Source organism: Asparagus officinalis, chromosome 6 (assembly GCF_001876935.1).
Source record: "Asparagus officinalis chromosome 6, Aspof.V1, whole genome shotgun sequence".
Lineage (NCBI taxonomy): Eukaryota > Viridiplantae > Streptophyta > Magnoliopsida > Asparagales > Asparagaceae > Asparagus > Asparagus officinalis.
The window spans coordinates 54,677,817-54,691,979 of NC_033799.1; the positions used below are offsets into that span (position 1 = coordinate 54,677,817).

A 14,163-nucleotide genomic window follows, 5' to 3' on the forward strand; every position below is an offset into this window, starting at 1 on the left:
TTCCCGCGAACACTTATACCGTTAAGTTAACATTACACTTTTAGACGATAGTTATCCCTTATACTCCCTTAAACCCGACTGGTTGTCGGTTGCTCCATTTGACACATTAATGTTACACCTCTATCAAATTCCTTGTTACTGTTATGTTAAGATTACACATCTGAACAGTACTAACTCTATAAATTTGATACATTAATACTACATCTCTATTAGTGTGACATCATTGACTGATTAACACTACACCTCTGTCGACTCCTCTTTGGGGAGTTGAACCTTGTAACTCAGCATTTTCCCCTAAGAGTTTTAGCCGTTCTAAATTTCATACAATATTTTAACATTGCACCTCTATCATTCAACTATGTTATCCAAAATCAAAGTTCTTTATTGCTAAAATAACTAAGCTATTACAAATGATTTGGCCCAAAAGAAAAAAAATGTGGCATGGAGATAAGTCAAGAATTAAGAGCGATACAAAGTCTTGATGTGCTCAACCCATTTGGCCATCTCTACCTTGTGCACTTTAAGGGGTCCTTTCACAGCTTACTTCCTCGTAGCCTATGGATCAACTGGAACTGCTTGGGCTTTAACAGCATCCAATTAGGCTCGTTCCACCTTTAAATGCTTTGCTCTATATGCTTGCTCAACAACTAATTCTGTAGACTTAGTCCCGAGTTCCCCCTTTTACTAGTGGGTCGTCTCTAATAATGACCTTAGCCTTATTGATGGTAGCATCCCTCCCAAAGATAACACTAGCAATTTTAGCATTCTCACTATCAATTTTTGCAATATGAGTGGTCAACTCTTGAAGACGTTGCTTGACATCTTCTGCCTCTTTGCGGGCTGTCTCCTCAAGCTTACAACATTTTGCCATAAGATGATGGAACTCAAGCTTCATGACAATAGTGACATCAGCCTCACAAAGATTCTGCAATTCAAGAAAATGGAGTTCAGCTTGGTTGATCATTCTCTTGTCGGGCTCGGTGCGTTCGACTCTAGTAGCTAATGCAAGGGTGTCAAGCTAACTCTGAAACAAACACTTAGTGCGGGAGGATAGACCTTTGCCAGCAGTTAGAGCAGTCTCGACACTTTGGCTGAACAGCTTCATCAAGCTTTCAATTAAGATCTGAATATCAGACTTGACTGTATCATTAGAGTCCGGAGATAGAGGAACTTCCACTGGCCTTGACTATCCCACTTTAATCATAATAGCTAAAGCCTCAGTAATGATAGGAGGCATAAGCGATCCGGGCTATAGTTGATCCCTGCTTGGCATAAAATATGGAGCAAATAAAGTCAAAACAATCAAAATACCAATCGAGGTAGCAAAAGCTAGAGTCATTGTAACCAAAGGTTTGGAAAGTCGTATGACCAGTGTTGTAGTTGTAGTTGTAACCGTAGACTCATCATCAATGGAAGAAACTTTGATTTTCGATTTGGTAAATTTCTTCATCGTTGTTGAAGGACCGCTCTCAATTGGAGGTTCGAGTATTGGTTTAACCCCTATCTCACCTCCTTAGGGAAATGGAGAGATCGGTACATCTCCAATGGATTCAGATGAATCTTTAATGGAGATTGGACGCTTAGCAGCAGGCTCTGCAACAGAAGAGGATGTGGTCATCGTGGCATTAACTTCTGATGTAGGTTCAATGTCTACGAAATAAAAGAGATGAAGTATTAATCTTCAAGTAAGAATGGCTACATCATCCTTGTGAATGAAATCATACTTGGGATGTAATACGATAAACCTACGTCGTCTCCTCGAGTAGATTCATCAGGGTCGGTGATGTAAGCGTTAGTGTCATAGTAAACCCTCTCTTTCCCCTTAAATTCACCCAATTGACTCATGCAGATTCCTTATCTGCAACCAAGGAGCATGCATCACTATAGCGTGCATTTATCAAATCTGGATAATGACAAAGACAAAAAATTACCTAAAGCAGTTGTATACTAAGCCACTTGTTCATGTGCTGAAGCTTCGGAAGGCTTTTTTTGCCTTAGGAGATTTCTCTAAGGATAGATATTTCTCCTTCATCGACAACTCCAAAATCAATGTTTAGATTATTCTTAGGGACACTGAACTTGTCGTGGTCTCTTCCTATAAGTATATCTACTTACCACTTCTTGACCGACTATTACTCTCGTGTGCTAATACTGGTAGGCCTTTATGGTGGTGACTTCTTGGCGGGTGGTGTCTGGATCATCATCATCCTCATCTAGCCCTGCATGCACAAGATACTCTCGGAGTCCAAGTGCTCTATTTTTGGATCCCTTCGTGGAAGCCTTTTTATACTTCTGGATGATCCACTTCACCCCAGTCTTATTTAACTTGAAGTGTGAATTAGGGATACTCACCATACTATACCACTTACAAAGGCCTAAAGTTAGTAGTTATGGACACTATTGTTAGACCCTAGAGGGGGTGATTAGGGTCTTATGCTAATCTAATATGATTTTATGCCAATTAAAACTCATTAATAAATTATTCTTGCAAGATAGATATACAATATGTTATAGGTAAGAATATGCAATAGGAACAAAAAGATATATCCTATATGGTGAAATATATGCAAGGATATATAAATAACACAAGGGTAAACAATGTAAACTAAAGATACAATTGTGATAGGATAATATAAACAATGCAAACACATAATATGATCATGGAGTTCGGACCTTCCATCCTACGTCTTCGCTCCCCACTCCCGGGGAGAAATCCACTATCACAACCTGGTTTTCTATGCTCACCCAAATAACGTTTACACCTCACATTCGGTTTTCTAGCTAACCGAAAACTTTACAATCTCACACTCTTGCAATATTACTTTACACCTTCTCAAGTGTTGGTCTCTAGCCCGTGTCTCCCTCAAGTATTAGGAATTACAACCTACCTCTAGGTATTACTATCTACCTCACTCCTCTTGGGACGACCTCATCTCTCACCACACACTCCTCTCGGTGTACAAGTGTATCACAAAGTGATCTCCACAAATAGGCTCACAATACAACAAATGATTTATTCTCTATAATAGATGAGAACACAATTAAGCTCACTCTCAATGTCACAAACCCACAACCCAAATTATACTATGAATGTAAATACAATAAACTCAATGGTTGCGTGTGTAAGCAATGAGAAAATCAATTATAAACTCAATGTAAATCCTAGCTTGATAAAAATGATAAACAATAATTAATTAATATAAAGCTAGTATTGAGTTTAGAATTTTTTCTCAGAAGAAACAAGATGGAGAGATGGATTAAAATGAAGCTCAAACAATGTAGATGATCTCCTCCACTTGTAAGAAACTTCTTCACAAACAAACTCTTTTAAAACACACTAAATAAACTTTAAAACATCTCCTCCACTTGTAAGAAACTTCTTCACAAACAAACTCTTTTAAAACACACTAAATAAACTTTAAAACCCTTGTTAAACTTGTTTAAAACATTTCTTCAATTTTTTAGAACTGAGGATATGTGGGAGTATTTATAGGAACCCAAAGCCAAGAGAAAACAAGGCAAAAAGACCAAAAACCCAAAAACAATATAATCTGGAAATATAGTCGTTACAGTGTTATGAGTCGACTCGGTACTGTTCATGAGTCGACTCATAAGTAGCCGTTACAAGCTAAAAACCAACTTATGGGTCGACTCATAAAATTCATGAGTTGACTCATCATGCATGGGTTGACTCATGAAGTCATGGGTCGACTCAGCAGAAACAAAACACACTATCCAACACAATTTATGAGTCGACTTATGACAAGCATGAGTCAACTCAACTTGATGGGTCGACTCATGATGTTATGAGTCTACTCGTGAGAAACAAAATATAAACTACACAACAGTTTATGAGTCGACTCAACACTGTTCATGAGTCGACTTAAGACATGCACACAACCTAATTTAAACAGAAATCTAATTTTCAAACCTCTTTTAAAAATAGCAAATAAAATCAGAAAAATGTACAACTTTAGAAAATAATTGAAGACATGATAATAAACGTTTTACAAAAACTGGTTTTCAAAAAGGACCTCCCAAATGAAAAATATCATTATTTTACAAAATAGTCCAAAACATGAAAATGTAAACACATGAGTTTTGATATTTTACCTTAACCATATTTTAAAACATTACAAAATGATTTTGTAGACTTAATAAAAGATGTATATGATTATTGTTAAGTCTAAAAATAGAGAATATAATATTTTCACAAATACAATAGAATATGAAACATATGAGTATGTATATGAATATATATTTATACTTAACACACATAATATAAACTCTTAAACTAATTATACCCAAGCTTGTGATCTTCAACGAAGCTCTATCTTGGTACACTTGCGGATGAAGTTTGAACTTGAGTCTTTAACTTGAATTGCAAGGCTTCACTCCACGATTCCGTCAACCTCTATTGGATATGATCGTTATGGTGCAATTTCATCCAACCTCCAACGCGTTGTTTGTCTATAATAAATAGAAATACACCAACACTAGACAAACAACATTAGTGGTAAACTGTTTGTTAAACATCATCAAAACAAAGAGGCCAACAATCTCTCCCTTTTTGATGATGACAAACAATTTACAAAAAGGATATATGCATGAAAGGAAATGAATATACAAAGTATAATATATCATGCATATAAATAAGAAAGGCTATACTCACAATATTTCTCCCCCTTTGATAACATCAAAAAGGGAAAAACCATAAAGAATGAAGAGAGCGAAAGCTCCCCCTACAAATACGCATGGGTGAGTATAAAACAAATATAGGGATTGCTCCCCCTATCAAAATGCCTCATAGGATACATGAAATGAATGCTAAGGCAAGCATGTGAGCAAGCATAAATGAAAAATGCTAAATATTACTCACATAAAAAAAATACAATGAGAATACATAATGATATGTCATTATAAATAGGTTTCTCAAAACACGACAAAAAAAATATAAATAGATTTATGAAATCAAAAGAGAGAGGAACATGAGAATCATGCAAAACGTTTTCAAATGAAAACAAATCAACCAAATAAAATCATAAATCATGATTTAAACCCCCCAAAAAAGATGTTTGATCAATAAAGAAAATTTTCTTTGTAGGACTTGATCAAACCACATATAGAATGCATTATAAAGCATATTTAAAATTTGAATCATCTATTTGTGCTATATAATAAATTCAAAGCAACGAATCAAAACAAATTTTTTGACAAAATGCAAGAGAGCCAACAATATATCAAGCTCTTAAGCTTGTTCTAACCCATATAAGCATTTTAGCACCCGGTAAACAAAATTTGGAAATAAACACCCAATAAACCCGAAGGGTTATATAAACACAAATCTCTCATCAAAATCGAGACTAATAATCATGAAAACAAAAGATTTGATCAATTAAAAATTATTTTCATATAAAAAAATTTAAAGCATAATTTTAAAAATCAAGAAAAAGAAAAATAACAAAAAAATTAAAATTCTTGATTTAAAAATCATTTTGGCACACAAGCATTCTTGATGCCGGATTGTTTAGGGACATGACCCCTATCAATAAAGCTCAAAGCTCTAGAGTTATGAACCCTCTTAGGCGCATGTAGTGCACTAACACGGTCAAAGCAATAATTATTCAAATGACCATTCCGATTGTAATATGTGTAATGAAAGAGATTCATTTGCTTTTGTGGACCATTAGCTCGTGCACGAGAATCATTTGCAAATAAAGATTATCTTTTAGAAATATTTTGCAAATGAGAAACATTCTTAAACAATAGTCTATTTAGAACATATTACAACTTAGAAGTTTTTTACATATCATAACAAAATTTTGCAACGTGTTGTTTGTCTATAATAAATAGAAATACACCAATACTAAACAAACAACATTAGTGGTAAATTGTTTGTTAAACATCATCAAAACAAAGAGGCCAACAACTATAAGGCAAGATGAACTTAGCACCGGTGCCCACATCAGTGAAGAGGCACCAAGCACAAGCTCCGTCCATGAGACTCCCAGAGCATAAAGACCCTGTGTTTGAGTTACCAATATAAAGCTAGTCATATCCAAAATGTTGCGTGAGACTGCAAAGAAGATAGGGTTAATCTTAGCACTTTGTCCCATTCACGAGAGCGATGAGATTCTCAGGTCTAATATTAGCCAACTAGTCGAAGAAACCACTGGTTAAGCAGGTGATACCCTCGGGTCCATGATCATCTTAAAATTCATCATGGAATTTAGTTCGGTTGATATTAGGAAAGTAGCAATAGAGATGATAGTGGTACTTGTTCTGCACAATTTTGCGGATCCCCATAGCACACTTGTTCGTCCACTTGGAGGATCCACATCACTGTAGCAACATGACCCCCTCTTCACACATTATGGCAGCAAACATGAGTGAAGAATAGTGGAATGCATATCACACTATCAGATAAGTGTAAGGTACTTCCCCCTGGGATTCACCGCTTCCTCTCTCAGACAACCTCCTTGCGAGTTCAAATATTTCTATTGTCAACTCCCTCAATCAATGATGGATCCAGCTGATCATGGCCAGGAGCAAAGCCAAATTATACCCATGAGCAAGAACTATCGGGTATAACATTTTGATGAAAATGTAGTCATTCAGCCGAGAGGGCATGATACATCCTTTCAGCCAAAATTGAATGGAACCCTACAAGTAAAGCTTGAAAGCTCTCAAACTTGTCTCCCGCCTTAAACTCACACTCGTCTAATTTAGCAGTTTGGATTACCAGACCATACTTGAATATTCTATTCTTCACTTTGAGGCTGGTGCGTGGTGGAACGGGCTCTATGTTCCCCTTCTTGCTTACATTGATGACGAGGTACTCTACCGAAAGCACACGAGTGACATGTGGGCCATGTGCTACATTCACAACTGTTTAATGATAAATGTGGAAGTAGCAAACTAACTCCCAGAACATCTCACCAACATAAGCATAATACACCAACTCTTCTTATGGTCATTATCCTATCAGTAGCCGAGATACTTCAAACATATCGTGCAAGACAATCCCAATCTCTCCTATCGGAGTGAGGAAGATATTGATATCAACATTATACAACTCACATTATACAGCCCAGGATGTTGTATGATACTAATGCACAAATCTCAATGCTGTATTGAGAAGCTTGCACTGCAGAGTAGAACCCTAACTCCATCATCCTCTCTCGGAATATAGTAAAGGCAAACTCAACCATTCATGCCCACAACTTTGATTCAGTCAATCTAACCCATCTAGGAAATTTAGCATCCTCCTCTAGATATTGCCCATTGATTTTGGTAAATAGGTTACCAAACATATTTGGGACCATGGGAACCTCATTCCCTAGAGCCCGGATGCATCCCAACAATTTTAAGGCCAAAATGCCCCTCCTTGCAGAAGCCTCCTTCATGTTTCAAAATTCTTACCATCACACTATCCTACTTTTTTATGAGGGAGAATTACATTAAATAAGGAATAGTGAGGTGTTGTAAGAACGTGAACGACACATGCTGCTCCATCACTAGCAAGTAGAAACAATGATATCCTTGAGTGTAACACCATTGCTCCTCCAAATTGAAGATCGAGGTACCACATAGATTGCAATTTCCAAACAATAACTACAACTTCGAGATTGATCCTCCTCGAAGAATATAGAACTTAGCATTTGTGTTAAGTTCTCTCAAGGTAGCAGCACTTGCATGTCGTAATGCATCTATCCATTCTTGGTTATTTTCTTCAAAGAATAGAGGAACATTGCCTCTGAAGATGTGTAGTGTTAATGGATCCTACTCTTCATTGTGTCCAAAATGATTTTGCCGACTGACAGACATATCTGGCAGAGGAACTACAGAGAGAATAGAAAACAATTTGGAAGACTCGACGAAATCTCTAGCTATGGTGGTGCTGCGATAGTCATTGGCTGATGAGATCAGTCGACGACTTGCTTGCCCTTGATGAATTGACGATGAGGAGGCCTTTAAAATCAAAGAGGTCATGAGAAGTTTATAAAAACTTGAAGAGTTTTGAGAGTTTAGGGTTTTAGAAGCAAGAGTAAAGAAGAAGAAAATGAATAGCCTTTTTATATAAGCTATCAGTGATCTTCGCCCATAGACCCTGCCCTGATCTTTGCTCGGAGATCTTCCCTCGAGCTTCACTTGAAGATTCTGCACTGAACTTTGCCCTAGGAGCGATCTTCATTTGAAATCAAGGCAAGAAAATCGAAGATTTAGAATTTCAAATCATCTAAGTTCTACCAATTTACTTAGAGAACTTTACTTGAATGTTGTACGAACTTCGCAATCGGCTCAGTGAACTTTGCCAAATGACTCAGCAAACTTCGCACAATGTGTAGGAAGCTTCACTTGGCAAATCACATGTACAACCTAAGCTTTACCCTAGGTACAAGAGGCAAACCATGCGAAGATAAAAAACACAAAGATGGACAACTACAACAAGACGTCATCTTTCATTGGTCATAATCCCCGCTTCATACAAGTAATTTTCAAAGCCTCAAATTACAAGGCAAGTGAGCTACTATTCTCCGAATTGTATGATAGAGAGGAACAAAAAGAAGCTACATGAAGCAAGTAAGCTCTCATTCCTCTAAATTGTAGGACAATTGAGGAATAGAATGAAGACACAGACAAAACTAGATATTAAGTCCAAGAAAGATGACGCCAAATTATATTCTAAGTCGACATTTGTGGAACTGAGTCGTTCACTAAGCCCTCACTTGTGGAACTCTAAGGGTACTTTTTTAAGTGCCATCTCAGCCATTGGATTGTCCTATGTAGAGCATGACACTCGAAGCTCCATGCATGTCTATCATGATTCATTTTGTGCCATTCTTTTGACTTATTCTTGATGATTTGCTCGAGCTTAGCCTTCTCAGACGAAAGCAACTCCACCAATTGGCAGAGAATAGAAGTCTCCTCCACAAAGCCGCCCTCTACATAAGCCAACCTTGTGGAAGCCGCTTGATCTCAGCTACTCTTTGAAAGAATAATTCCAATCGAGAAGGAGAAGACTTAGACATGAAGAAGATGAAGATGGAAGGAGCTGGAAATGGAAGTGGAGCTATTTATAAGCCTTTCCAAATCTAGCTTTCCCAAAATAAAATTCACTTCTCACGGGAAGTGATTTGACCATTGAAAGATGCTAAAATATAGCCTAAATGGTAGGGTGTCCAATGAATCTCACTCAATTTGTTGACCACCAAGAGAGATCTCAACTAAAAATCAAGGCACAGATCTTGGGGCTTCTTGGTGACCCTCACTAATAAGTGAACCGCACTTAACCAATGGAAGTTGAACGAACCCCACCAAAATTCATGGCTAGGCAAATATCACTTAATAAAAGCAATTCCCTTGAGCATCGCTGTAGGTCAAGGCAAATAAATTTCATCCCAAGTATAGAATTTAACAAATCTTCTACAAAAAAGCGTGCAAATGCTACCGAGTATGCAACTAAGATAAATTCGCAATAAAGGAAGCCACATTCAACAATAAAGCTCTGGCAACCAACTAATCAAATGAAGACTAGTTCAACCCAAGCAAGACAACTCGAGCTGTGTTTAGCGGTGTATCTCTGGCTATTATCCAAAGTATTTTGATCCTTGTTACAAGTTAAAATCATGATCTTAAAAACATGGGGGGTGAGACTCTTATAGATGGTTAAAATATACTATTCCTTGAGCCAATGCTCAATCCAACACAAGCTCTTGAAGTAAATACCCGTAGACTAAACTCTTCTTATAGTCCAACTATATGCCTTGACAAAGCTCGCCCAAGCCATAGCGAGGCTCACCCAAGCCCACAATGAAGCTCGCTCCGAAAACCAAGTTAAAGAGAAGCTTCAAGTGAAGTTCACCCGAAATGAGTCTTACTCAAATAGCCTATATGAGCCACGTCATACTCACCTTAAGAGAAGTGGGTCACCGAAGTTTGCTAGAATGAACTTTGCCACTGACTACATTGCGAACTTCGCCCTCGACTGTTATAGGCAAAATTCGCCCATGGCCGTTTAAAAGCTAATTTTGTGAAATGGTTTGCCCCCTTTATCTCCTATGTTAATGGCCACTAAATTCATATTTAAGGTCCACTAACTCGCTCTCTCTCTTAGCCTATAAGAGAAGGGGAGATTGCTCATTTTTGGGACATCTTGCATCTTGTACCTTCCATTTGGTGATTTCATCATCATCTCATCTAGATATAAATCAAGCTCGACTCAAATTCAGTGATTTTGGCAAAATTAGCACTCTTCGTTTACAGTTCGGACCATCAACGGAGTATAAGATCGATGCTTCATCGGCACACAAAAAAGAACCTAGCCATTATAATTTTTTATTTCATTTGTAATCTTATAATATTACTTGCATCATTTATAATTCAAAAAACCGAAATTACTTTTGATCTAGATCTGAGCTAAAGGAGGAGAGGAGGTTAGAGTTTGTGTTGGAGGTAGGGGTGTGCAACGGTCGGTTCGGTTCGGTTTTTACCAAATTTTGAACAACCGAACCGAACCGCTTATAAATCAAAACCGAACCGAACTGTTGCAAGTCGGTTCGGTGCGGTTCGGTTCGGTTTGTTCGGTTCTAACTTCATCAAACTTCTTATCAAACAATAAACTGTGTTAAAGAAAAAAAGATATTAACAAAGTAGGAGATTATGAAGCATTAAACACTGATATAATGATATTATTTTCAACCCATAATGATTCAGAAAATGAGTTTAGGGTTTGAGTCTTTGACTCTTTTGGGACGGGTCAGGTAGGGTTTGAAATCAGAATGGGTAGTATTACACTATATTCGGTCGGTTCGGGTCGGTTCGGGTTGAAAAGTTTTCAAACCGACCCGAACCACCCCACTCATAAAACCGATTTTTTCGGGTCGGTTCGGGTCGGTTCGGTCGGTTTTTTCGGTTTGGACCGAACCATGCTCAGCCCTAGTTGGAGGTTCTTGATCAAAAGCAACTAATCCTGCTTTAATTTCTTGATCGCAGTAGCATTTTCTCAAACTCCATCTTGTTATCTTAATCATCTCTTAATTCCTGATCATAGATGTCAGATTTGTACAAATTATTGTTTTTCATGGTTATATGAGTCTTTATCTCCGATCTATTGAGTGTATATCAGATCTAACAAGTTATACCAACAAACTCACTTTTTCATCAAACTAGGGTTTGAGATATGAGTTTCTATGATAATCCATGTTTAAAGCATGTTCAAATGCATATAAAACACCTTTTAACAGTAGGTAAACCCAAGATATATCAGGTATATTGACGTTAAAGATAAGGGTGGCACTAGGGGCACACCCCCAACCACAACCTCAACCACACACCCTCTCTCATTTGCTACAGTGGGTCCCATTTGGGATTTTTAATTTTTAAAATCCCAAGTGAGACCCGGTGCACTGTAGCAAATGAGAGAGGGGTGTGGTTAAGATTGTGGTTGGGGGTGTGCCCCTATCATTTTCCTAAAGATAAATGACGATGAATGGAAATGAAACAGCATGATAGTAACCACTAGCACGACCAATTAGCCACAAAAAATACGGGTGCAGTGACCTGACTGCAACTGTTGATTGCTAGTGGTCGAGGTTCAAAGCCTCAACCACTGGCAGTAGGCACTGACGGTCAAGGTCAAGATATCCGACCGACTGCCAACGGTACGTAGTCTGCGATCAAAGGGAGAGCCCGATTGTTGATATAGATATTGACATCTGGAGAGTTGATCCTTGGCCTAGATCATCCTTGACCTGCTTACATGATTAAATACCTTGTTAATTATTAAATGCTAAAGAATATCATGTTGTCTATGTTTAATAATAATTAATGATTGACTAAAGAGTTGTTTTCATCATGAACCTGTTGACTGTATTGATCATGTTCATACTGTTGCTTAGTTAATATTGAGCTTGTTCCTGCTTGTGATTGCGATATCTTGGCAGTTAGAAAATGAGACGCACCTAGAAATGCATACTAAGTGTACCTTGATTTGTACATGATGACGAACTGCAGACAAGCAATTTTATAGTTCTATTCATGACAAGAAGGGTTGATGAAATCGTGACAAATTGTAAGGCCTAGATTTTCCGATTACATATTATTTAATTGAGGGCATTTTTTATAAAATGTATATTATTTCTACTCGATATAATAAAATTCTCTAAAGTATATATTTATTAGAATGAGATTCATGAGTTAATCGTGAATTGGTTAATCGTGAATTGGACTTAATAATAAAGTATTTCTTCCACTTGACATTTGTGTGATGTTGATGTTGATGGGATCTATACTTTCAGGTATATTTTGTTGGATTAAATCTAATTGTGGGCATATATGTTACATTAGTGTATAATGCTATCTTTAAGGTTAACCCGTATAAAGCGATCAATTAAGTCATTTGAGTTAATGAGTATTTAAATATATCATGGGCTAATTGTGCAGATACCAGACTGCAATTCTAATTTTATGAGGGGCTAAATTAGAAAATTACAAATCTATATAAAGGGGTTATGGTCCCTAATCTAAAGGTTACGCTCTCTATTCTCTAATCTCCATCTAAAGAGAATTCTCAAAAGAGAAACCTTCTAGATTAGAAGATCAACCCTAATTCAGATCCGTGCTCAAATCATTATGGATTCAGGTATTGCTTCTGCATTCTTGAGTTTAATCTCTTTGAATTAATCACAACTAAATTCCTACAAGTGGTATCAGAGCTTCCGTGATTAGTCCTTTGGGATTTATGGTTAAATCGAAGATATTAGGGTTTGTTTGAATGTGTGCGCGTTTGGTTTCGTTGCACGCATGAACAGTAGCAAATTCTTTTTAATTTTGCTTTCGATCTCTGTCATCTTTTGATCTGTTCATGCATGAACAGTAAAAGTTCATGTTTTGCTTTTGTTTTTCCATTGGCTATTGAATATGGATCATAATCATGGATTAAGATTATGTGCTTTTAATCATGGATTAAGATCAAGCAAACGACAAAGAATAATTCAAGGATTAATTTCTGGTATCGAAGCTACAGTTCTACGAATTTTTTGGGTTTGCCGAAGTTCACTTAACTCCTCGCCGACGATCTATCGCTGGCGGCCCCCGCTTTCAAATGAAGACAGCGGCGGTGGCATCAGGAAACCCTAGGGTTTTCGAAACCTTAGGGTGCGGGAGCTTAAGCGGCGGCGGCGACGGTTCAGAACGAAACCCTAAGGGGGTGTTCGTGCAGGAGAACGTGCGTGAAAACGCGTGGAATTTAGGGGACGACGATTACCTCAATCGCAGGCGAGCCCTCAACTTCTGGCGAGCTTGCACTCGCAGGCGAGCTCTCTTCTCAGGCGAGCTCGAATTCAATTTGAAGGCGAGCTTGAGTTTTATCGTCGGCCACAAGAAGGCTGCGGGCGAACTTTGAGAGCTCTATTTCAGGTGAGCTTTTGACGTTCAATTTAAGGTGAGCTTTGTCGAACACTTCAGGCGAACTTGAATGTTCGAATCAGGCGAGGTTGAGGTTGATCTCCTCAATCAGGCGAGCTCGAACCTAATTTCAGGCGAGCTCGAGCCTCAATTACAGGCGAGCTCTCTCGAAGATCTCGTGTCAGGCGAGATCGATTGCTCGATTACAGGCGAGATCGAAGAGCCCCAATTCAGGCGAGCTTGAGCCCTAATTGTAGGCGAGCTCTTGACCTGCGAGGTCAAGCTTCGGTCTCATGCGATCTTAGGGCTCGGATTAGGCGAGTTTTGACGAGCTTTGTCTCAACTTCAGATCAGGCGAGCTCGATTTTTTTTTTTCTCGGGCGTGCTTCGTTTTTTCTTGGCTTCGTCGGGTAAAATAAGAGGCTGCAGGCGATCTCAATTGAGTTAAGGAACAGGACAAGCTCACTTGAGGAAATTTATTTGGTTATGGGCCTGTGTCATTTGATTCAGGCCGAAGTCCACTAAAGGATATATATATTTTTTGGGCCTTTATTTATTTATTTATTTTTTGGGTATGTGATTAATTTGGAGATTATTTGAATAGCTCAAATAATCTATTAAGTTGTAGGCCATATTAATTTATGGGCCTATCTATGGTTAATTAAAATAGGGAAATCTATTTTAATTGCTTAAGTAAATTTTAAAATTTTATTTGGTAGTTAATTAATTATTTAATTCAAATAATATGTCACTAAG

General features: G+C 37.8%; 1 long non-coding RNA gene across 6 annotated transcripts; it reads right to left on the reverse strand.

Moving 5' to 3' along the window:
- On the reverse strand, positions 362 to 13,829 carry LOC109844200. 6 transcript variants are annotated; one of them, XR_002247904.1, is made up of 4 exons: positions 1,932 to 2,511; positions 1,750 to 1,858; positions 1,370 to 1,650; positions 362 to 1,262 (listed from the first exon to the last, which is right to left on the reverse strand). It is a non-coding gene; the product is annotated as an uncharacterized LOC109844200 (long non-coding RNA). The 6 variants fall into 6 exon arrangements; XR_002247902.1 differs by lacking the exon at positions 1,932 to 2,511 and adding an exon at positions 13,268 to 13,829 and having other exon boundaries at positions 362 to 1,650; XR_002247903.1 differs by lacking the exon at positions 1,932 to 2,511 and adding an exon at positions 4,305 to 4,339 and having other exon boundaries at positions 362 to 1,650.